The 23,653-nt window shown below is 39.5% G+C and overlaps 1 long non-coding RNA gene across 1 annotated transcript; it reads right to left on the bottom strand.

Moving 5' to 3' along the window:
• Positions 1-7,731: 7,731 nt before the first annotated feature.
• LOC131900277 (uncharacterized) lies at positions 7,732-23,624 on the bottom strand. Its single transcript, XR_009376188.1, has 3 exons — positions 23,556-23,624; positions 7,902-8,075; positions 7,732-7,857 (listed from the first exon to the last, which is right to left on the bottom strand). It is a non-coding gene; the product is annotated as an uncharacterized LOC131900277 (long non-coding RNA).
• Positions 23,625-23,653: the final 29 nt, after the last annotated feature.

Raw genomic sequence — 23,653 nt, 5'->3', positions numbered from 1 at the left:
GAAATATGGGTATTACCACTGTGTTTATTACTAGTTTTCACATCATAGCTTTTGGAAATAATTTACACATATATCTCTGTTAACTTTACAAGATACAATTTTAAGCAGAAAGAGGGCCAATGGAATAAGGCATCATAATAGCAATGAGGCAGTTAAAATAACATATTGGAATGATACTAAGTAAGTGAAAAATATAAATCTATGTTTTATATATAAACATATATGGCTGTATTAGTCAGTTCTCTAGAGGAACAGAACTGATAAAATGAATACATATGTATCAATATGCGCACGCGCGCACACACACACACACACACACACACACACACATATGTATTATGTTGTATGTATGTAGAAAGGGGATATATTAGAGTGGCTTACAGGCTGTGGTCCAGCTACTCCAACAATGGCTGTCTACCAATGGAAAGTCCAATAATCCAGAGATGTTCAGTCCATGAGCCTGGATGTCTCAGCTGGTCTTCAGAATATGCCAGAATCCTAAAGTAAACTCTAATACCAGTGAAGGAATAAATTTGTCATTAAGAGTGAGGGCAAGCAGGTAAAAAGCAAAAGCTTCCTTTCTTCATGTCCTTTATGTAGGCTATCACCATAAAGTGTGACCCAGACGAATGGTGGATCTTCCCACCTCTGAAAATCTGGATAAAAAATAGGAGTCCTGACTTCAAATGATTTAATTAAGAAAATTCCCTCACAGGTATAAGTATACACAGCCATTTGGGTTTTAGTAGCCAAGTTGACAACAAAGAATAGCCATCAAAAGTCCACTCCTTGTTCACCCCAAATTCGCACAAGCAAATCTCTTTATGCCATGCTTAATTTCAGAATGAGAACAATAACCAAGTCATAATTACCCTAACATGATAAAAAAAAAAAAAACTATCCCATGTACTACTGCAAACACTATAAATTTTAGGATAGCAATGTCCCTTGAGGGAGATTCTTTTAGTGTCTCAAAACTTAAATGTGGAAATCAGTGATGTTCTTCTCCAAGTTGATGTTAAATTACCTGATAAAGTAATCGAGAAAAGAAAACACAAATATCTGCACAAACACATTCTTAAAATATGACAGAAACATTCATGTCAATTATAATCCAAGTTTCTGCAACTCATCACATGGCTTTAGCTGGTATTTATAACTACCTTTCTCTACTACCCAATCTATATTTCCTCCATGCTCAGCAAGGACCTCAGCAGGTGCTTTTCCTGGAGGAGTTGTTTTCCTGGAGGAGTGGCCCATCTAAATTAGGTTGTTATAGTTTCCCATTAACTTTAATTACAGAAGTGGAAGCACCAAGAGATGCCCTAGAGGTTCTCCTGCCCTCCAGACATAATCTTTCTTACCTCCATTGTGGAGAAGCAATCCAATCTCCTCTTGGTAATCTGGATCAATTACACTTTCTAACACTTATTTTTTCTTAGTTTGCTGCCTTAAGGACATCAGAAGGCCAGGGGGACACCTGGGCTTCTATTTCCTTAGAATGTTTGTTGTGTATATACACAGAGAAATATATTAATATTTCAACAAATAGTGCAATAAATGTTTTCTTAGAAAAGGCATGTAATACTAGATCATTGGTGAAAACTTATTAAGGGCAAGAAAATGTTTTCTGATCATGGCTTCAAGGGCAGAATCAAGAAAGTAAAATATTACAGATTTCATGGAACAATTAAAAAAACATTCTGTATGCTAAGGAATGAAAAGTGTAAATGCCCTCAAAACACGGAGTCCTCACAAAATGTAATACAACTGTGATTATATCTCCATTGGCCAGTATCATTCATACCCACAAACACCATCAGACCAGCTATCCCTGGTTGATCCTACTGCTTTGATTTTAAAACTCACCTTACACCTGGCTTCAGTTGTTTAGAATAGACTTTGAGTATGAGCTCCTTATTCTCCTGAACTCAAATAAAGCTTTCTTCACCCTTCTGCCCTTCTCTAACCAACTCTACTCTGTGTCTCAGTGGTTTATGGGAAACCCAAGCACAGACACTCATACACACATGCCCACACACAGAGTGTCACCTAAGCTCCTAAGCCTCTGCCTGCTGGTTGTATCCATCACACTTATGGTACCTACAGGAGATTAGAGGGAGGCAAAGCCTAGGTCAAGGTAGGTGTTCTCTGGCTTCCTCCTTGCCCTTGCACCATGGTTGTGCCAGAGGCTGGCTCCTCTACCACTGCTGATCCTGTAAGGCAACCCCCCTGCTGTGACCCCATGGCTCTGGTAGCACTTGTTCCTCTCCTCCATGTCAGAGCAATTGGATTAGCATTCGCTTTTGGTTAATGATGTTCCTAGTTTCTGAGTGCCTCAGTCTCCCTTATGGCTCCCCCACAGATGATGGAGATACCTGTACCTGGTATAAAAGACTCTTAAATATTGTCTCCAAAATTCCTGCCAGTGTGCCTTCTGTTTCCTGCAGTTCCTGGCTGAGAAGAGAATGGAGAAACTGGAAGCTAACAAACATTGAGAAGAGACTGTGCCCTCCCAGGAAGCTTAATAAGAAATCCTGCCTATCCAGAGAGATCTTTCTGGGAGGCACCTGTCTGACCCCCATTTTCATCTCCTTTAGAAGTGGCCCCTGTACACTAGCCATATGTGAATTATATGAACTATTGTATTTCTCCATAGTCCCAGTTGACAAGAAACTTGAGGACACAGAAGAGCTATAATGCTCATGAAAATCAACTTTAAGAGGACTTTTAGAAATAATATTTTCATGAACTGTCAGGCTCCATAATGGTCATAAATTATGTATTATCTTTTATTTCTTCTCCCTTTTCTGAAAGTTCCATAGCCTATCAAGTACTAAGTTTTAGCAATTTCAACAGTGTTTGAATATTTTTATGTGATATTTATTTGTTTGTTTTGAATGACCAATCACCCAAAATATCCAGGTCCCAGCAACAAGCAGACCTCTCTGAGGTGGAAGTGGCCAAAGATGGCATCCTGGAATGAGCCAAGAGGAGCAGACAGACTGGAGGTCAACAGCCAGCAGAAGCTGAACTACTGTCCAATCAGATGGTCAAATGCATTGATTGGTGGACACTGTGATAAAGCAGAAAGGAGATGAGTGCATGAATGCCTCTTTATGCACATGTGCTCAGCTTTAGGTACCACACCTGCAGAAATAGATCACACATTGGACTACAGAGGAGATGAGAGTAAATTTCAGATAACAGCAATCAGTGCTTTTTGAGCTGGCAGAGGTTAGTGGAGCCTCTACAGCACAAAGATTGACAGGAACATTTATGAAGTATCCTGTGTTTCTGTGACATGTTACCAGCTTACAGAAGAAACCCCACCCAGTGGTCCTAAGCTGCCCAAAAGGAAGTCGATTAGGGACCAAACCTGAGAAGCATCCCAGGTAGAGAAAGAGCAAAAGAAAAACACCTCACTTTTTTTCGTGGTACCTTCTAGGTGGTCAGCCATGTCAAGATGAAGCTGAGTACCTCCTTCCCAGCCACCAACTGTCAAAAACTCATAAAATTGGACAATTAATGCAAGCTTCCTACTTTCTATGAGCTGCTGATGCTCTGGGTGAGGAATGGAAGGATTATGTGGTCCAAATCAGTGATGGGAATGACAAGCAAGGTTTTCCCACAAAGCCAAGTGTCTTGAGCTATGGCCTACTATGCCTGCTGCTGAGTAAGACACCAAGAAGAACCGCTGAGAGGGGGAAGTGCAAATCTGTGTGAGGATCCACTGTGGCTGCCAATCTGAAAGCTGCCAATCAACTGGTTATTGAAAAAAGAGAGAGACAGAGTATAGTCTTGGACTGACAGATACTACTGTGCCTCAGCAGTTGGAGCCCAGAAGAACTGGCAGAATCTAAAAGTTTTTCAATCTCTAAAGAAGCTGATGTCTGCCAGTATGTTGTCAGAAAGCCCTTAAACAGAAAAGGAAAGAAGCCCAGAAGCAATACACCCGAGTTTCAGCACCATGTTACTCCACGTGTCCTGCAACACAAATGCCAAGGAGTTGCTCTGAAGAAACAATGAACTAAGAAAAACAAGGCGTTGAGGTGGCCAAGTGGAGGGAGGGGCGGAGAGGGAAAGCAATGAAAGAGATATCTTGGTAGAGGGAATCATTAGGAGGTTAGGGGAAAATCTGGTGCCAGGGAAATCCCCAGGAATCCACAAGAATGACACCAGCTGAGACTCCTAGCAATATTGGAGAGGGTGCCTGAACTTATCTTCCTCTATAATCAGATTAGTGACTACCCTAATTGCCATCATAGAACCTACATCCAGTAACTGATGGAAGCAGACTCAGTGATCCACGGCCAAAAACTGGGCTGAGCTCCTAGACTTCAGTTGAAGAGAGAGAGGAGGGATCATAGGAACAAGTAGGGTCAAGATCATAATGGGGAAAACTACGGACACAGCTTACCCAAGCTGGTGGGAGCACATAGACTCTGGCCTGTCAGCTGGGAAACATGCAGGGGACTGAACTAGGCCCTCTGAATGTGGGTGACAGTTATGTGGCTAGATCTGTTTGGGGAGCTCCTGGCAGTGGGACCAGAACTTATCCCAGGTGCATGAAATGGCTTTTTGGAACACATTCCCTAGGATGGGATACATTGCTCAGCCTTGATGGTGGGGCTGGGCTGGGGAGGGGAGGTGGCTTGGTCCTACCTCAATTTAGTATGCCAGACTTTGTTGACTCCCCAAGGGAGGCCTTACCCTCTCTGAGGAGTGGACGGGGGTGGAGTGGGTGCGGTGGAGAAAGAGTGGGAAGGGAAACCGTGATTGGTATGTAAAATGGAAAAAAAATTCTTTTAAAATAAATTTTAAAAAGAGAGAAAAGAAAGGAAAAGGAAAGGAAAGGAAAGGAAAGGAAAGGAAAGGAAAGGAAAGGAAAGGAAAAGAAAAGAAAAGAAAAGGAAAGGAAAGGAAAGGAAAGGAAAGAAAAGAAAAGAAAAGAAAAGAAAAGAAAAGAAAAGAAAAGAAAAGAAAAGCAGAGGCTGCTAAGTATGCTGATCTTTGGTCCAAGAGACTGAAGGAAGCCAAAGAAAAAATGCCAGGAGTGGATTGTCTAAAGATGTTGGCTGTCCTCACTGTGTTCTTCCAATTCTAAGTCTGGGTCCGGTCAAAACTGTTTTAAAGAGTAACAAATAAATAATCAGACCTTGAAAAAGAAAAAAGACAACTAATTTTCAAACTTTCAAATGAAGGGGAGACAGAATATACACACTTGCCCAAAAGGAAATAACCAAACTTAAAAAAACAGAAATCACATAGAGTAGTTTTTCACCTAAGTAAATAAAATTGTAAATTAAAATAACAGAAAGTAGAAAGAAAAGCTTCTTATCAAAAAACTTGAAAATCAGTATTTCTAAAATATCAATAGAAAAGCAAAGTTTCTCATAAATATCTTGACTTTTTAATACAACCTCCTTTCATGATATAATTGGAAATGAGTCAAGTTATCAAAAAAGGCATATCAAGTTGATATTTGTCTGAAGAGGTAAATTAAAAATTTGTACACAATGGAATACTACTCAGCAGAGAAAAACAATGACATCATGAGGTTTGCAGAGAAATGGATGGATCTAGAAAAAATCATCCTGAGTGAGGTATCCCAGACTCAGAAAGACAAACATGGTATGTACTCACTCATAGCAGGATACTAGATATGGAACAAGGATGACTGGACTGCTACTCACATCACCAGGGAGGCTACCTGGAAAACAGGACCCCAAGAAAGACACGGGGATCGCCCAATGACAGAGAAATGGAATGAGATCTACATGAACAGCCTGGACATGAGTGGGGGTAGTGAAGGGCGAGGGTCGAGGGAAAGAGAGCTTGGGTGAGCAGGAGATCCCAGCTGGATCAACAACAGAGAGGGAGAACAAGGAATAGGAGACCATGGTAAATGAAGACCACATGAGAATAGGAAGAAGCAAAGTGCTAGAGAGGCCCACAGAAATCCACAAAGATACCTCCACAACAGACTGCTGGCAATGGTCGAGAGACAGTCCGAACTGACCTACTCTGGTGATGGGATGGCCAAACACCCTAATTGTCGTGCTAGAAACCTCATCCAATTACTGAGGGATCTGGATGCAGAGATCCATGACTAGGCCCCAGGTGGATCTCTGGGAGTCCAATTAGCGAGAATGAGAAGGGTTTAAATGAGCGAGAATTGTTGAGACCAAGGTTGGATAAAGCACAGAGACAAATAGCCAAACGAATGGAAACACATGAAATATGAACCAAAGGCTGAGGGGTCACCAACTGGATCAGGCCCTCTGAGTGGGTGAGACAGTTGATTGGCCTGATCTGTTTGGGAGGCATCCAGGCAGTGGGACCGGGTCCTGTGCTCATTGCATGAGTCGGCTGTTTGAAACCTGGGGCCTATGCAGGGTCCCTTGGCTCGGCCTGGGAGGAGGGGACTGGACCTACCTGGACTGAGTATACCAGGTTGATCTCAGTCTGTGGGGAAGGCTTTGCCCTGGAGGAGATGGGAATGGGGGGCGGGCTGGGGGGAAGGTGAGGGGGGCGGGAGGGGGGAGAACAAGGGAATCTGTGGCTGATATGTAGAACTGAATTAAAATTATTAAAAAAAAATTGTAGCCTTGATATTTATTTTTAAATGAGAATTATTTATGTAATTAAACATTTAATCAAAAAGTACAAAAATACTGCCAATAACAAGGCATTGTATAGGGTAGAAATAGATTAACATGTAGAAATTATGAATTAAATAAATTATAGAAAATACAGCAATTGAGTCTTTTTTAAAAGATTTTAGCAATGTGTGTGTGCGTGCGTGCATGCGTGTGTGTGTGTGTGTGTGTGTGTGTGTGTGTGTGTGTGTGTGTAAAAAGTAGGCATTAGACATTAGAGCCCTGGAGCTGAGTGCTGAGAATTAAACTCCAGTCACCTGCAAGAGCAATATGTGCTCTTAATCACTATCTAGGCTCTCGGTGGATCCTTTTGTGTAGTCCCCTTAGTGACAGACTAGGATCTGATGCATCTGGTTGTAACATTTCTCTGGTGCCCCATACCTATCAAGTTCTTTGCCTGGGATTTCTTTCTTTTCTTCATGAAATCATTTGCTTTTTGCCAGGACTCTGCTACCTACTCTCCATGAACGCTCTATTCATACTTCGGGTATTAATATAAATATCACTTTCTTAGATAAACCTTTCTTAACCTATCAAGCCTAGGTCAAGATAGATTGGATAGATTAGATGGATAGATGATAGATAGATAGATAGATAGATAGATAGATAGATAGACAGGCATATAGACAAATGGTATGTAGATATATAGGTACATAGGCATAGCCATTGATTTGTGATATGCCTTCAAACACTTACGCTGCCTTGAGTTCTTGCTTACATGGTTATTTATGCTTTTGCTCTTTACCATAAAATCCATATAGGTAAGAACAATGTTGATTCTGGGACCCTTCTTTTAGGGTCTAACATGAAGTGACATCTTCGTATATGTTAGTTGACTGAAGAAGAAAATGAGACCTGGTTGGCATTGGCTATGGAGTGTTGGTGGTGGGGACAAAAACCTTGGAGTTAAAAGGAAAATGGCCCTAAATCCATTTGTACCATTTCACCTCATAGGCTTCCTCATGAGTAAAATGAACAGTGCCCAGACTATAACACTTAAACAAGCACCAAGTTGGGGCACAAGGTGCTCAGGCAAGTGCTCCCTCATGCCAGGTGCTCAGATGTCCAGTTATTTTATTCCTGTGCTTTTGCATTTTTTTTTCTTTTTCTTACAGAATTTTCGTACTTAAGCATTTCCTGCACCTGTCTGTGCTCTTCTGATTGTAAACTGTTTGCCCTTTGGATAGAACTGAAGCTGTTTGACATTTGAAGTGCATAGGAGGTGGTGGTGTTGCCAACCTGTTTGACAGACCACATTGCAAGGGCTGGCCTTATCCTTCTGTAGAGCTGGGGTCCACAGACTGTGATCCTGGGCAGAGAGGCCACCTGCGGCCTGTGTGGATGTCAACGATGTGGTGGAGACTTCTGACTTGACCACTCACTCTTACCTTACTCTCTAAGTCCTCGGCATTTCTATTTTCAGAAAAAAAATGATATATGATGTGCTTGATTATAGATTTGTTTTGTTTTGTTTTACTTTGAATTCACATGCTTATATTGGTCAAGGCTTAGAGCAAAATCTACTGTTTTTACTGAATTGAGACTGATCAAGGTGTTAGACATTCCCAACTGACTGAGACTATGGTAAGTCTGGCCCATTTTTTCAGGCTTGGCAAGCCTTTGTAAATATTACTATGGCCAAAGACACTCAGTGAAGGAGAACATCTGGATTTCACATGGACCTTAATTACACCTCTCACTCTTATTCTAGACCAGTGTTAGCCCCAGGGAGAAACTTAAGAGTGTGTCTTTGTTAAAAAGTCAGGCATCATTTTAAGCTAATTGATCCCTCACCATAACTTAAAGATGATGTCTAAACCTTTAAGAATAAACTCCAAGTCCCTAATTCCTGACACTATTTGCTCTTGGTAAGTGCCCCCTGAAGACTTGAACACTATTGCTAATTCCAGTAAGTGTTTTCACGATCTGGACTGTGGAGTTAATGTTTAACAAGTTCCAGAGGAACCAATTTCCTGCTTAAGGAAACTTCCTTACCAACTTCCCTAATTGTTCCCAGATGCTCATTGCCCTGAGGAATCGCTAGAGCACAGGAAGGTTGTTAATAGGCCACAGGTGTCAGCTAAGTTTAGTTACCAAGGAAACAGATGTGCAAGAGCGGTACTCAACACCAGGAGACCAGGGACCTCATACACATGAATTTCTAGTGTACCTGTTTTCTTTTCCCTTTTTCTTTGGACAAATATGACCAGGAACACAGGCAAATCAAGACATGTATCCCTCCCCTTAAATTCATTGAGAACAGGAAATTGTCTAAACCACCATTCTCAAGCATGTTAGCTTCAAGACTCCATTACATTCTAATCATTTCTAAGAAACCCAAAGAAGCTCTTCCATGCAGATTATATTAATTAATAATTGCTATGTTAGGAATTTAAATCAGTACTTTTGTAAGCCATTTATATAATTCATGTGAAAATAAGAGTAACATGATTATTTGTTAATAGAAATAACCATTTTAGTGGAAATTTGATTATTTGTTAATAGAAATAACCATTTTAGTGGAAATTTGTTATATTTTTTAAAAGCTTAGAATAGTGTGTTTGTCATATTTCCGTGAATTTCATTAATATCTGGCTTAGTACATAACTAAATTCTCATCTCCACTTCTGAATTCAATCTCTTATGACATAAGGTATTATGGAGTTTCTGGGAAATTTTACTGTACATTCTTGAAAGAATGCAATACATAAAGCAAATAATATTTTGATATTATAAGAGTAATGTTGATATTATAGAACCTCGAAAGAGACTCAGGGTCTCCAATGGGGTCACCAAACTAATTTTGAGAACAATTACTCAAAACACAACAGTGATAAAAGCTAACCATTAAATAACAAATAACTTAATCTGAATGAAACAAGAAATAGTGCCATAGACTAAGAGAAAGGTTTGCAAATATTAGGAGAGTGTCTGTGCTCTGAACTTCAAATGTCAACTGCATTAAGGCATCCTGACTGACAAAAAGTTCCAGTCTTCTACAAAAACATATTGTAATGACATCAGGAATGGTCTACCCTACTACTGATTAAAAGTTCGAAAAACAAGCTAAACATGGTGGCATACACCTTTAATCCCAGCACTTGGGAGACAGAGGCAGGCAGATCTCTGTAAGTTCAAGGCCAGCCTGGTCTTACATAGTGAGTTCCAGGCCAGCCAGACCTACTTAGTGAGAACATGTCTCAAAAATATCATAATAATAATAGAAAAGCAGAAATAGCATATCTGGGGGGCTTAGAACCAGATCTACTACAGTTTTATTTTGAAACAGTGATTTAGAACTCTGTAAATTGCCAAAAATCAAAGTCCACAGAATTTATTGGCAAAGAGTTTAATATTTAAAAAAAGTAAGTCAAATTTGACAACAGTAACACCAGATACAGAATGAATTTTCACTTGTGGTGTCTGTTTTCCTTTCCCTTTATTAGAGGGATTAGGCTTATTCGTTTTCCAGAAGCAACTCTACTTTAGTTCAAACTGCATACATTGGCAGATGCTCATGATGCCAGGAAAGGTACATAAGGATATGAGGTGCTCACAGGGATAAACTATGCCTCTGTGAGATGGTATGAAGATTAATATTATCTCATCTGTGTAAGGAGCTTTGCAAGGTATATAGGTTCAAAAAATATAAACTGCTGTTAATGTAGATGTTGCAGAATATTTGTTTACACTGTGAAGGCATCTTCTGATTGGTTAAATAAAGAGCTGAATGGACAATTAGGCAAGAAGAGTTTAGGTGGGACTTCTGGAAACAGAGAGGACTCTGGGAAGAAGTTGCCAGTCAGACATAGAGAGGAGACAGAAGATGCAAAGATGGACGAGAGATAATGCCACATGGCAAAACATGGGTTAAAAATATGGGTTGATTTAAGTTATAAGAGCTAGTGGGACAAGCTTAAGCTAAGGCCAAGCTTTCATAATTAATAATAAATCTCCATGACATTATTTGGGAGCTGGCTGGTGGGACAGAGAAAGACTCATTATATATGGCATCCAATGTGAAGCCTTGAATATCCAAACATAGGGTCCGAGAAAGCTAAAAAAAAAAAAAAAAAAAAAAAAAAAAAAAAAAAAAAAAAAAAAAAAAAGTTCTGGGCAAAGAGCCAGATGTGGATTCCTAGCCCTGCAGTCTCTCAGGCAGGCCGATGCTCAGTGCACAGAGATACATGGCTGCTGTCTGTGGGCTCCAGCCAGAGCCATGTGCCAGTGCCCTGCACTAAGCAGAGCTGCCTGGTTGCTGGCATGCCCATTTAAGGTTTGTCTCATCATAACCTCTGAACAGGTAGAGTATGCTTTAAAATATGTTTAGATAATAAAGAAAGAAAAATGGGTATAGACACTCATAGAAAAATGTTTAAAAATAATAAAGTTTTTAAAGAGAGAGTAAAGTAATACAAAAAAGTAAATAAGCCATGTAAAGATGAGAAATACACAAAGCATCTGGGTCTTGAATGGTGCTTTGTTGGCTTTGAATTATTTTTATGCTAATAAACAAAAAGTAATAGCTGCTCAGAGATATTAGATTATAAAAACTTCTAAATTAAACCAACCTATATGTTTTTAAAATGTCTTAACTTCAAAAATGGAAGTCAGAAAATGTTGTGTTGGGGAAGAGATTGTGTTTTTACTTCCAGAGGAAATGAAGAGCTATGGGTTCCCTTAAAATTAATAAATATCAGATTTGGTTGGGGGAGACCTCCTGAAAATCCTGGCTACAGACATAAAAGAGAAAAGCCAAAAAAGACTACAGGACGGGTGATGTATATACTGATCCCTCTACTATGGGAACAGTTTTCAGACTGGATGAGACATGCTAAATCTTGATGGCTACAAAATCTTCATGACTTATTATCCTTTCATATGCCATGGATAGAGACTTATGTTACAGTTTTGTTATACAGTCCAAATGGACTTGTTGATAGATGCCTTTTACCTGCTCAAACAAGAAAAAAAATCATCTTTAGCTGACTTGTGCACACTACACATTCCATACTTGTGTTAGTACAGATATGTATGTTACCTTTAAAGTTTGTGTATTTTCAGAAAAAAAAAGAACTAGACACCAATAAAGACAAGTAGCCCAGGTGATCCAGCCTCTCAGAATGCCTCTATTGCAGTTTCCTCAAAATTTTACAACCAGAACAATTTCAAAGCTGCTAGCTGAGATGATCCAACCTCGAAGACTACTCTAGCCAGAACTTCAGATAAGCTCTACACTTTCCCATCACACAGAGATTAAACAAAAAAATAATACTGCTAGCTCTTCCAGGACTTGACCTTTATCCCAATTTTCTCAGGGTCTCCCAAGATGCTGTCACTCCAAACAACAGGAAGGAGTCTAGAAAACATGATGCCCATGTTCTCAAGAGATGAGGTGGGTGATTTTGGTCATCCAGTGGGTTATAGATATTTGTCACAATTTAGGGGGGTTGGCTAAAAGTTGTTACTGGCCATGGTAAGGGAGGAAACTAAGCAAGGGAGATTGGATTCAAGGCTCTCTTTCTGAAACGAAATGGGAGGATACAGGAATAGTAGGAGAAAAGGGTAGATTATTGAATCTACTTTTAACTAAAAAGCAACTATTAATCTCAAATGTTTACATTGGTATGGATTTTTGTATACTGATACAAATTTAAGGTTATTTTCATTAAAACATACTCTAAATATGTTTCTATTCTTGTTTAATATACGTTTGTATATTGATACAAATTTAAGGTTATTTTTATTATACTGTATATATGTTTCTATTCTTGTTTAAAGTATTGTACTTATGCAGCTCATTTAAAAATGTAATATAAAGCTCTAGTCCTTGAAAGCTATTTCCGATAATTAAGAAATACAGGTTAGGAGTAAACTGGGAATGAGAGAGTCAATGGAGGTTAGGGGATGGGGAATGAGAATATAAGGGAAGGGGATGGTTGAGCTGGAACAGGGATGGAGTGAAAGAACAATGAAAGAGATACCATGATAGAGGGAGACATCATGGGCATAGGGAGAAACCAGGTGCTAGGGAAGTTCCCAGGAATCCCCAAGGATGACCCCAGCTTAGACCACTAGCAATAGTGTAAAGGGTGCCTGAACTGGCTTACCCTAGTAATCAGATCGGTGAATCCCTAACTGTCATCATAGAGCCTTTCTACAGTAACTGATGGAAGCAGATGCAGAGATCCACAGCCAAACACCAGGCCGAGCTCCAGGAGTCCAGTCAAAGAGAGAGGAGAGGGATTCTATGAGCAATGGGCATCAAGATCATGATGGGGAAACCTACAGAGACAACCAAACCAAACTAGTGGGAACTCATGAAATTTAGATCAACACCTGTGGGGCCTCCATGGGCCTGGACTAGGACCTCTGCGTAAGTGAGACAATTGTGTAGTTTGATCTGCTTAAGGGGCCCCCTGGCAGTAGGATCAAGATCCATCTCTGGTGCGTGAACTGGCTTTTTGGAGCCCATTACCTATGGTAGGACACCTAGCACAGCCCTGAGGCAGAGAGAGGGGCTTGGACCTGCCTCTACTGAATGTACCAGGCTCTGCTGACTCCCCATGGGAAGCCTTACCTTCTTGTGGGAGGGAATGGGGCATGGGTTTGGGGGGAAGCCTGGAGGGGTGGGAGGAGGGAAGACAGGGATCTGTGATTGGAATGTAAAATGAATAAAAAAAGTTCCTTAATTAAAAAAAGAATTAAAAAAATATAGAAATATAGGTTAGTAGTTAGTCATCTGTAATAATCAAACTTGTAGTCATGTTAGATATGTTTTCAAGATAAAACAGAGATACATTTTAGATAGATGAGTGGTCCTCAAATACTTCAAAGACTTACAGAATAGGGTATTTAGGATGTTCTAATAACATAAGGCTTTTCATGATAATGAGACATGTCAGCTCCTGGAAGCATCAATTTACTTCAAAAAAGGATGATGGCATAGAAAAACCCCCATATGGAGTTTGCTTTCAATGTGGCAAAGCTAGCCATTTGGACATGAAACTGCCCTTGCCTGGACTGCTGACAGTATGCTGTCCAAACTGGACAAGCAGGGCACAAAAGAAAGCAACTGCCAAACTTTGTCAAGACAAGATAGGACAGTCCTTCAAAATTCCTGCTTCAGATAAAAGTCTGTCAGATATTCTAGTCCTGAAGACTGAAGATGGATGCCCAGTGTTACAGAGGAAACTTGGGTGACTCCGCCAGCTGTCTCTGTCATTTCCATAGTTTTCAAAGCTGTTTGCTCTACACTTCCTGTTTACTCAGGTAATATTATATCTGTTTGGAGTCTTTGATGGGGTTAAAGACTAGATAGTTATAATTTTACAGTTTTCCTTGTTACTAAATTCAAATACAACTTACATAAGAGATGTAAAGTTTATAAGGTTAAGAAACATAAAAACTTAAGTTGTTTATCTAAGAAGATGTTTTAAGGTCTAAAAAGATATTTTTAGGATGGTAATATAGTTATGATAGAAAAATGGCTTAGGTATAAAACTTTGAACTTTTCAAGATAAGATAGATAACAGAGTAATTTCTCCAAATCTGACAAATACAAATGGACTAGACATTGTGAGTGTAATTCATACTTGACAATTGTTCCTTATTGCATATAGTTTTTACTGTGTTAGAGTTAAAACCTTTCCTTTTTATTTAGACAAAAAGGAGGAAATGGCAGGAGATATAGGTGGGACTTCCAGACAAAGAAAGGAAGTAGTAGAAGATAATTGTGGTGCAGAGGAAATGCCAACAAGACATGGAGAAAATCAGACATATAGAATGAAAGAAAAGTTTAAAAGCCACATGGTAAAACATAGATTAATAAAAGCAGGTTAATTTAAGTTATAAGAGCTAGTAGGACAAGCCTAAGCTAAGACTGAGCTTTCACAATTAATAATAAGTCTCTGTGTCATATTTTGGGAGCTGGCTGGAAGAACAGAGAAAGAGTCTTTACACACAGACATTCTGTTTTGTTTCTCCCCCTGTCATACAAGTCAGTGACTCCTTGTGCCTTAAATATGACTGTAAGTTCTTTTGCTTAGGTCATAGTGTATTTCATGATCTAGTCATGTTTCTTGCCATTCAAGTATTAGATGCAGGTATCACTTAGTACTCAAAAAAATTGCTCAAATTTTCAAACACTAACTTTACCTATATGTAAAATTGTTCTTCTTTTTATACAACTAACTCTGGTCTTACAAACTATGATTGCAATGACCTCCACCACTGATGCTCTCTGTGATCTAGTATTAAAGTCTGAAATTGCTGACAACAATTATAAAATTCAATACACTCTCTTATTGTTTATTTTTTCCAATTTTTCAATTTTAAGACCTAGAAACAAATGAGTATGCCAAACCTTCATTTCTGATGTCTACTATGGCAATAAGCACATGGTGGATACCAAATAAATTGCCTTAAATTTACAAATATTTATTCAAGTGGGATAGCACATATAATCTGTTATTTTGAATATGTAACGATGAAATGGTAGTCACCATTGTGAGTGATGATGATAGTGGTGGTGGTGGTGTGTTAAGAGACATAGTAGCAATAGTAAAGGTGTTGGTGATGGTAGTAATGGTTATGGTGATAGTGGTGATAATGATAGTTGTTGCATAGTGAGTGTGGCAATAATAATGATAGTGATGGTGGTAGTGGTGATTAATAATAATTGTGTTGGTTACTTTGTCTTGTCACAGTCACCAAGGGCTGACAGAACAATTTAGGTAATAAGAGGTTTTGCTCACAGTTTCATGGGGTTCATTCCATGGTTGCTTGGACCAATACACATGGATCCAATGCTCTCTTCTGGCCTCCACAAGCAATGAATGTTTGTGGTGCATAGACATACATGCAGGCAAAACACCCATACAAGTAAAACAAAAATAAATAAATCTTTTTAAAATATTAAAAAGAAACAATAGCACGGAATAAGATTTCCTATTCTAAAAGGGAAGGATGGGGGTATAAGAGGGGAGCATGGGGTCAGAATTAAACCAGACCCAAACATGGGAAACACTGTATCCTGTAGCTTTATGTACATCTTTCGGGGTACATAATGGCACAATCTAAGTCCCCAAAGGACTTTGAAAGCCCAACATATATATATATGTGTGTGTGTGTGTGTGTGTGTGTGTGTGTGTGTGTGTGTGTGTGTGTGTGTATGGCCTTGCCATCTGCATCTAACATGGCCTGGCTCTTGGGTTGGCTCCACTAAGCATGCATATAGCTGTTCTTAGCAGACATTTTAAGTGTCTGGCATCTCTAACATGCTGGGGTCTCCATTACAGGTTAGATTTCATCCTCATATGTTGGTTCATTTTCTTTTCAAGGATAACAACCAATGATCCTGACACTTATTACTGGTTCCTCAATTCTTCCTTTTAACCTTAAATGAAGCCTGTATGCACGCCCTGCACAATAGCACTATATGGACAATATCAAGATCTGCCAGTAGCTTGAGAAGTATCCTAGATCCCTTAGCTATAGCAGCCTGAGAGCCCAGATAGCCGAACACAGTAAAACATCTCCCTAAGTGGCCTTGTATAAACAGGGTGCCCCCAAAGCTCTCTTCTCTAAGTAAAATATTTTAAAAGAATTAAAACCTTTACATTCTTGATCCTGGGATGGATTAAGTCTGCCAGTTTCTAAGATTCATTCAAAAAATGTTTCCTTATTGTTGAAAGTTCATAGGTGCATTTTCCATGGTAAACCAACAGACATCCTGAGAGTCTGGCTCTTGTTATCTTTCCACCCATTATTCCATGATTTTTCCTGAACCTTAGATGTAGAAGTCGCATTGCATATGTGTCAGTTGGGGCTGGGAACCCCACAGTCAATTATATTCTGCATTTTAACCAATTGAGTATCTCTGTAACAGTCTCCATCTGTTGGTTGTTTAAACAAGGCCAGCAAATATGACAACACCATTTCATACACCAATGCAGGCAGGGGAAATTCTACATGATTTCACCCCTAGATGAAGAGCTCCAGGTGGCTAATGGCTGTGGAAAGAGAGATAATTAGTTGTCTCCAAGGACAAACACCCACATAGGTTGTCCAATCCCAAGTCACATGCACATATAAGCAAAGCTAAGTGAACTCGGTAGATTATATATTCATATATATGTGTATACATACATACATATATATGTATATGTATATACATGTAGCAACAGTTAAAAAAGAAATCATGAATTTGGGAGGGATGATACAGGAGTTAGAGGAGGAGAGAGGAGGGCAGGAATGATGTAATGATTTAGATGTAGTGCCCATGTACGAAATTATCAAAAATAAAACTAAGAAGTTTATAAACTTTCATATTGTCCCAGTGAAATATACTTGGTTTGATTTTAGTAATCCTAATCACCTTTTTCTACAACCTTTGTTGTATCTTTTCTGGATAAATTGCACTTTTCAACTCTCTTTTCTCTCCTTCTGCTCTTGATTCTCACTGCAAATCTGTCTTAAAGTAAATACCAATAACCATGCCACGTGTTGAAAGGTGGCCTGCATTGGAATTCCTCTGTCAGATTATTTAGTCTCACACCTCTAAAATAGGCCTCCCATGAAATCTCAGGTATAGACAAAATGTAGGCAGGTCCTTGACTGTAATACAGATAGATTGCTTAATCCCATCGGAAACCTTTTCACTGTCCCCATTTCCACAAATATTATGATCTCCTGAGTTCCCACATGAATTTCCCAATATATTAGCTACTTTTATCATCACTTTGCAAAAATAAAGAAACAACGTAAGGGAATAGAGCTGTGTTTAGCTAATAATGTCATAGAAAAAGCATGGTGGTTAAAGCAGCTTGGTCAGTGGCAGTGAGAGCTTTATGCCATGGATTCTAACAGGGTGCCACCAGCAAATGGAGAGCTCAGCCAAGAAGCAGAGCTGGATCATAACTTTGGGGGCTCAACCCTAGTGATCTAAGACAACCAGGAAGTTCATATGTCCTAAAGCTTCCACAGCCTTGAAAGAAGAACCACCAGTTAGAGACCAGGTGTTAAAAACACAAGAGCCCATGTGGTATTTTCCACATTTAAGTCATACACTTCAGTCTGTGGTGCCCATAGGCTCATGGCCATCTTATATATGCTGGATTCAGTCAGTCAGACTTCATCAGACTTCAAAAATCCCATAATCTAAGTAAAAACCCAAAGACTTTTCCAAGATTCAAGGCAAACTCTTAACTGTGAAACCCAGTAAAATAAACATTTTGAAATTGCATAGTCCTAATATAGAGTGATTCAGAGTAAACATGCACTTTCCAAAAGGGAAAGCATGAGAGAATGGCAAGGAAATGCCAGGCCAAAGGAAGAACGCTATCTAAAAGGGTAAAGGTCAAACCCTTCAGGTCTGTGTGCAGAAGTTGGAGCTCATGGTGACATCATCTGTGTTCTTAGGGGTTGAAGAACCCCTACTCCTTGGCCCTGTCACCTGAAGTAGCATTGCTTCTCTATTAAGCAAATTCCATATGCTGCCTACAACTTCCCTATACAGATGTCCCACATCCATGATATCTCCAACATCCTGGAATCTCCATTTCAACTTGGGACTCACCTTTACAGCTCCACACATTAGCCTCTCAAGGGCTTCTCTTTGGGGACTTCAACCTTGCTGCACATTGCCTGGCCTCATCAGTTTGGGGGGGGGGGGTTGTTTTGTTTTTGTTTTGTTTTGTTTTCTGGAATCTTGGTGTAAGTCTCAATAGCTCTTGCATTCTTTGTGCATGCATAACAGCACCATTTAATGACAAAATGGTGGTTTGAAATGTATCTGGGTCTCCTTTTACCACATCTCCAGTAGCCTTATGGTGCCTATGTGTCTAGAGTAGGGCATTCTATAAGCTTTGTCTTCTTAGGCACTCTCTTCTTTTTTTTTTTTTTTTTTTTAAGTTTTTTGAGACAGGGTTTCTCTGTGTAGCTTTGCGCCTTTCCTGGAACTCGCTCTGTAGACCAGGCTGGCCTTGAATTTACAGAGATCCGCTTGCCTCCGCCTCCCAAGTGCTGGGATTAAGGGCGTGCGCCACCACCACCCGGCTAGGCACTCTCTTTTTAAAGGAAACACTTTCAAATGGATTTTCAGTTTCATAGCCCAGATTCTTCTATGGGAGGGGTTCTTGGCCTCAAGACAGAAGATGTTTTCCCTATTATTCCAGTGTAAAGTGAGTGAGGTGAGTGGATTCTCTTTAATGGCGCTGATCTCTTTAACCATAGCGGCCACTTTGTCTGCATCTGTTTTATCTCTAAAGTTAAAGGGATCCAAGCTTCTTCCATCACCAAACTGTACATTTAGCAGAACTTTTTGCCCCATTTTCGCTCATAATTCTCACTATAACTCTGGACAAGGACAGTAAATAATAACCATATCACACCGTAAATGTTATGCTGTTTTTGAAATTTACTCCACCAAATAAATTAGTCCGTTACTCTTGAGGCCAGCCAGTCTCACTCAGATTTTCAGAACACTGGCAAGACACAGCCAGATTCTTTGCCAGAATATCACATGTTATGTCCTCTAGCCATTCCCAAAAGCATTGTTTCTGCCCTCTGAGCCATCACAGGCCTCGTCTTCACTGACTGCACTTCTATTGGCATTCTGGCTTTCTGAACGCCAAGCAGAGTGGCCCATTAGTCTCTGCTTACATCGTCCCAGGGCTTCTCTAGATCACAGCTCCAAATATCCCCCACACTCTTCACGAAAAACATTAAGGGAAACAACTCAAAGGAAAGGGGTTTATTTTACCTCACAGTTTCCGAGATTTCAATCCATGATTAGGAGGGTATGGCAGAGAAGACCACACATTGTAGGTAGAACGCAGATAGATAGATAGATAGATAGATAGATAGATAGATAGATAGATAGATAGATAGATAGATAGATAATAAAAAGGAAAATATGCCCAGATACACCTCCAGTGATCCATTTACTCCTGTTAGACCCCACTTCCCAAGATTTTCATAATCTCCAAAATTAGTGCCATCATTCGGGAATGGAGCTTTCAACACATTATGGTGATATTATGATGATGCTGATGGTGACATCTGTGGTGATAATAGATGTGGTGACTCTGATGATGCTGATCATGGTGTTTACTGGCGGCCTTTGGGAGCACCTGCTCCAAGGCTGCCTCCCAGGTATGCAAAAAATTCATGAATGCAGTGAGGGCCAGACTTTTTCTGTCTGAGGGGTAATAAGGAAGCACACACTTTCTGATGGTAACTTTCTCTTTTACTTCATCTTTTAAAAATCTCTTTCTGAAAAATCTATCTCCACATAGCTACATTCTTTACATACAGCTATATATCTCTCTTTATATACATGCATCTCTATCACGCACAGCCATATATTTCTATATACAGTTACATCTCTTTTTTATATAGCTCCACATCTCTCTTCTATACACATTTTTTCTCTCTACTCTGCTACATTCCTTCATACATTACTACATCATTCACTCACTCTTTACTCACTTGCTGTTCTCTACACACACATTTCTGCCCTTCATACACATCTCTGTCACTTCTTACATGTCTCACACTTCTCTCCCTACACACTCAGCTACATCTCCCCACACTTCTCCCTCTGCACATTCAGCTACATTCCTCTTTCAGCACACACACACTCCAACAGCCAAACTCTAGACAATTATAAGTTACATATACAGGGTCCAATCCATTCTCATAACACATGATAAATCACACAGTTTCTCTCAGGCTAGGTAGGTTGTGCTGACCGGCCAATGAGTAACACTTGGCTGTGCATGTAGCTCTAGGTGGTCAGGATTCCCAGACATAAAGTGACATTGAAATTCAGGACTTAAACAAGAAACAGTTAGTTGCCTGAACCTTGAGGTTAGGAGTACATGCAGAAAGTCAACCACTGAGAAGACCTGTACAGTGAGCCATGTCTCAATGTTATCAGCCTGACTTTGGTTCAACAGACACCTGGGAATTTGTCCTTGAGCAAATCATCTCCAGGGGCAACTTAGTCTATTTTGGATTTGCTCTGAGGTCTTAGCAAAATGTGTAAAAAAGGTTGTCTCTGTAGCTGAAAATTTTCCTATGTCAGTCTGATTTAAGAAAATATCCTAGTATTATTTCTATTCATCAGAATTATACAGCTTAATCAGAAATCATCTTCCTGACCATCCACAGCTAAGTGATAAGTGTACCCAATATATGGAATATATAGATGAGATAAACACACAAGCAGTGGGAAAATACCCATAGCAGTTTTTAGGGAAGAAATGTAGTGGCATATGAGAAAAATTACAGACAGAAACAAACAGATTCAGAGTCAGTGACCCCTACAGTCTTTGCCAAGTGGAGGCTCCCCACCAGAGAATAATTCTCTTAGGGACATAAAATTTGCCTCTGAATTTTTCACCTGCTGTATTAGTCAGGGTTCTCTAGAGTCACAGAACTTACGTAATGATTTCTTCCGCTGTCCTTATATAGGCTTCCAGAAAAATGTGTGGTCCAGATTAAAGGTGTGTGTCATCCCACCTCAAGATCCAGATCAAAGCCATGTTGTCTTCTTGCCTCAAGATCTGGATCACAAGATCCAGATTTAATTTTCTGGACTTTCAACATATATGTAAAATAGTACATCAATTACACACTTGAGCCACTAGATGGCAGTAAGAATTCAATCTGTCTTCGGGATGGTAAAAAGACATACCAGATTTGATTGAAACTTTTTTGGTTTTGGTTTGTTGATGATGATGATGATGATGATGATGATGATGATGATGATGATGATTGCTTTGTAGTCTTGGCTAGTCTGGAATTCCCTATGTACACCACGCTGACCTTGAACACAGAGCCTAGAAGCTTCCTTCTGACAGTTTTCCTAGATTCGCTTCCTTAGTTCTTGCTACTGTGTCCCCTGGTCTCATTCTGAGGAGGCCAATCTCCAGAAACTGCACACCTTACAGGACTCTATTTGTCCCCGTTATTTATGTACAAGTTTATCAATTCATGTCCAGAAAGTCCAGAAAGCAGATCTGCACAAGCCTTGTGTTAAATCAATTCACTATTTCTCCTGTATTAGATTTTCCCAAGGACTTCAAACACACTGCAGTCTCTCCAATTTAAAAAGACCTCCTTCCGTTCAGCAGCCTATACATAAATTTAGTCTAACACAAAGAACTCTATTTTTAACATTTCCATTACTTAAAAGTACACACAAAAAAACTAAGAAACCTATATACTTACAGTGTACCTACAGCTTTTATAATAACCTCTTTCTTATAATAATAGCTTTTATGTGTTTATATATGATACACATATACATATATATCATATATACATATATATCATGTGGTAGGAACTAACAGGAAAACTTTCCTTCTAACTCCTAGTTTATACTTTATGATAAGTAGCATAGAGAACATGCATTTGTGGATCATTTCTAGGCAAATTGTGAAGCTAATGGCCAGTCTCTTTCTACCAGTAGTCAGTTTCTTTATTTTGCTATAAATAGGACGAATGACCTCTTAAAGAAAGAAAAAAAAACAGTCACCATTCTGGTTTTAGGTCTATCCGTGTTGTTTTCATTGTAAAAAAAAAATCACATAATAAACAATATTGTTGTATTTTTCAAAATACCTTCCTAGAGCCAGCATCCCTTCCCAGATTTTGCCCTATAATTCTGACCCCTAGAATTCAGATCACCACTCTGAGCCTGGTTTATAAATCTCAGGTGTCTTGCTTGACTGGTTTCATACAGGCTTCTTAAGTATTACTTGCTCAAAACTGGATCCCAATTCCCTACAGTCTTTCCTGCTAATGTTTCATATCTCAATAAATAGAGCCTCTCTACCTGTGCTCCAACCTAAAATATAGAGTGGTCCCTGACACTGTTTTCTCTTCTATCTGTCCCCACTATACAATTTGTAACCAAGTTCAGTCAATTTGATTTCTTAAATATGCACAGAAACATTCTCATTTCTGTTTCCTCGGCCACTGTCTTAGCCTGAGCCAACATCATTCTTGCCTGGGTGGCAAACATTGCCTCTTCCTTGTATATTCCCACCTCTTTATTCTTCCTATCAGTTACTCAGCAGCCAGAATGATATTCCAAAAGTGCAAATATGGTCATGTCTCTCCTTAGCACGAAGTCTTCCACTATCCAACTACAGCTACTAGGTGAAATGCAGACGTCTCACTGTACCTGAGACTTCATATGTTCTCTTCTGCTCAGCCCTCCATCCCACTCTCTCCTATGCCCTCTACAGATCTTCCTTTTCTGGAATGGTTCACATCAAGACCTTTAAATGCTCTGTCCCTTCCTCTTGGATTGTTCAGCTGTCTATATATGCTAGTCATCTTTCTAGCTTTTCTATCAGCCTTTAAGGCCCTATGCAAAGGTTTAAAATCTCACTTTCTCAATGAATCTTTCCCTTTTCTTGTTAGTCTCTCTTCTGTCCTCCCTATGCCTTCCCAGGAGCAGAGTAGACAAGATCTTCTTGTTATTGCATCATGGTATTCTCTGTTTCCTTTATAACAGTTATCATAGTTGTGAAAATGTTTAAACACCTGTTTAATTTGCCTAAAACAAGTTTCTCTCATTAGACTATCTTTCTTTTCTTGCTGTTCCCATGCCTAGCAAAATGCCTGTCCACAGGCATTATTTTACAAACACTAAAAGCTTCCCTTCACAGGACAGCCCCATTGTGCTTAATTTGTTAAACCCAGTGAGTTAACAGTGACTACAACTCAACAGATATCTAGAGATGTAACATTTAGCAGGATGACTTTGTGGATGTTATTTATGGAACACCACCAAAAAATGCTTCAGGCCTCTACTACTGGGTTAATAACCTGTAATGGCATAAAAGTGAGATAAGATCAGTGGCAAAACCAGCTCACAGTGTATGAGGGATCCTCCCCGAGAATGGCACTGATAAGATGGGAACCTTGTCACCATTCTAGAGCAGGAAGGAAGCCACATTTTTAAGAGGCATTCC

The sequence above is a fragment of the Peromyscus eremicus genome, chromosome 1 (assembly GCF_949786415.1).
Source record: "Peromyscus eremicus chromosome 1, PerEre_H2_v1, whole genome shotgun sequence".
NCBI classification, from domain to species: Eukaryota; Metazoa; Chordata; class Mammalia; order Rodentia; family Cricetidae; genus Peromyscus; species Peromyscus eremicus.
The sequence above is the reverse complement of the archived record's forward strand: the minus strand, read 5'-3'. Positions and strand labels throughout refer to the sequence as shown.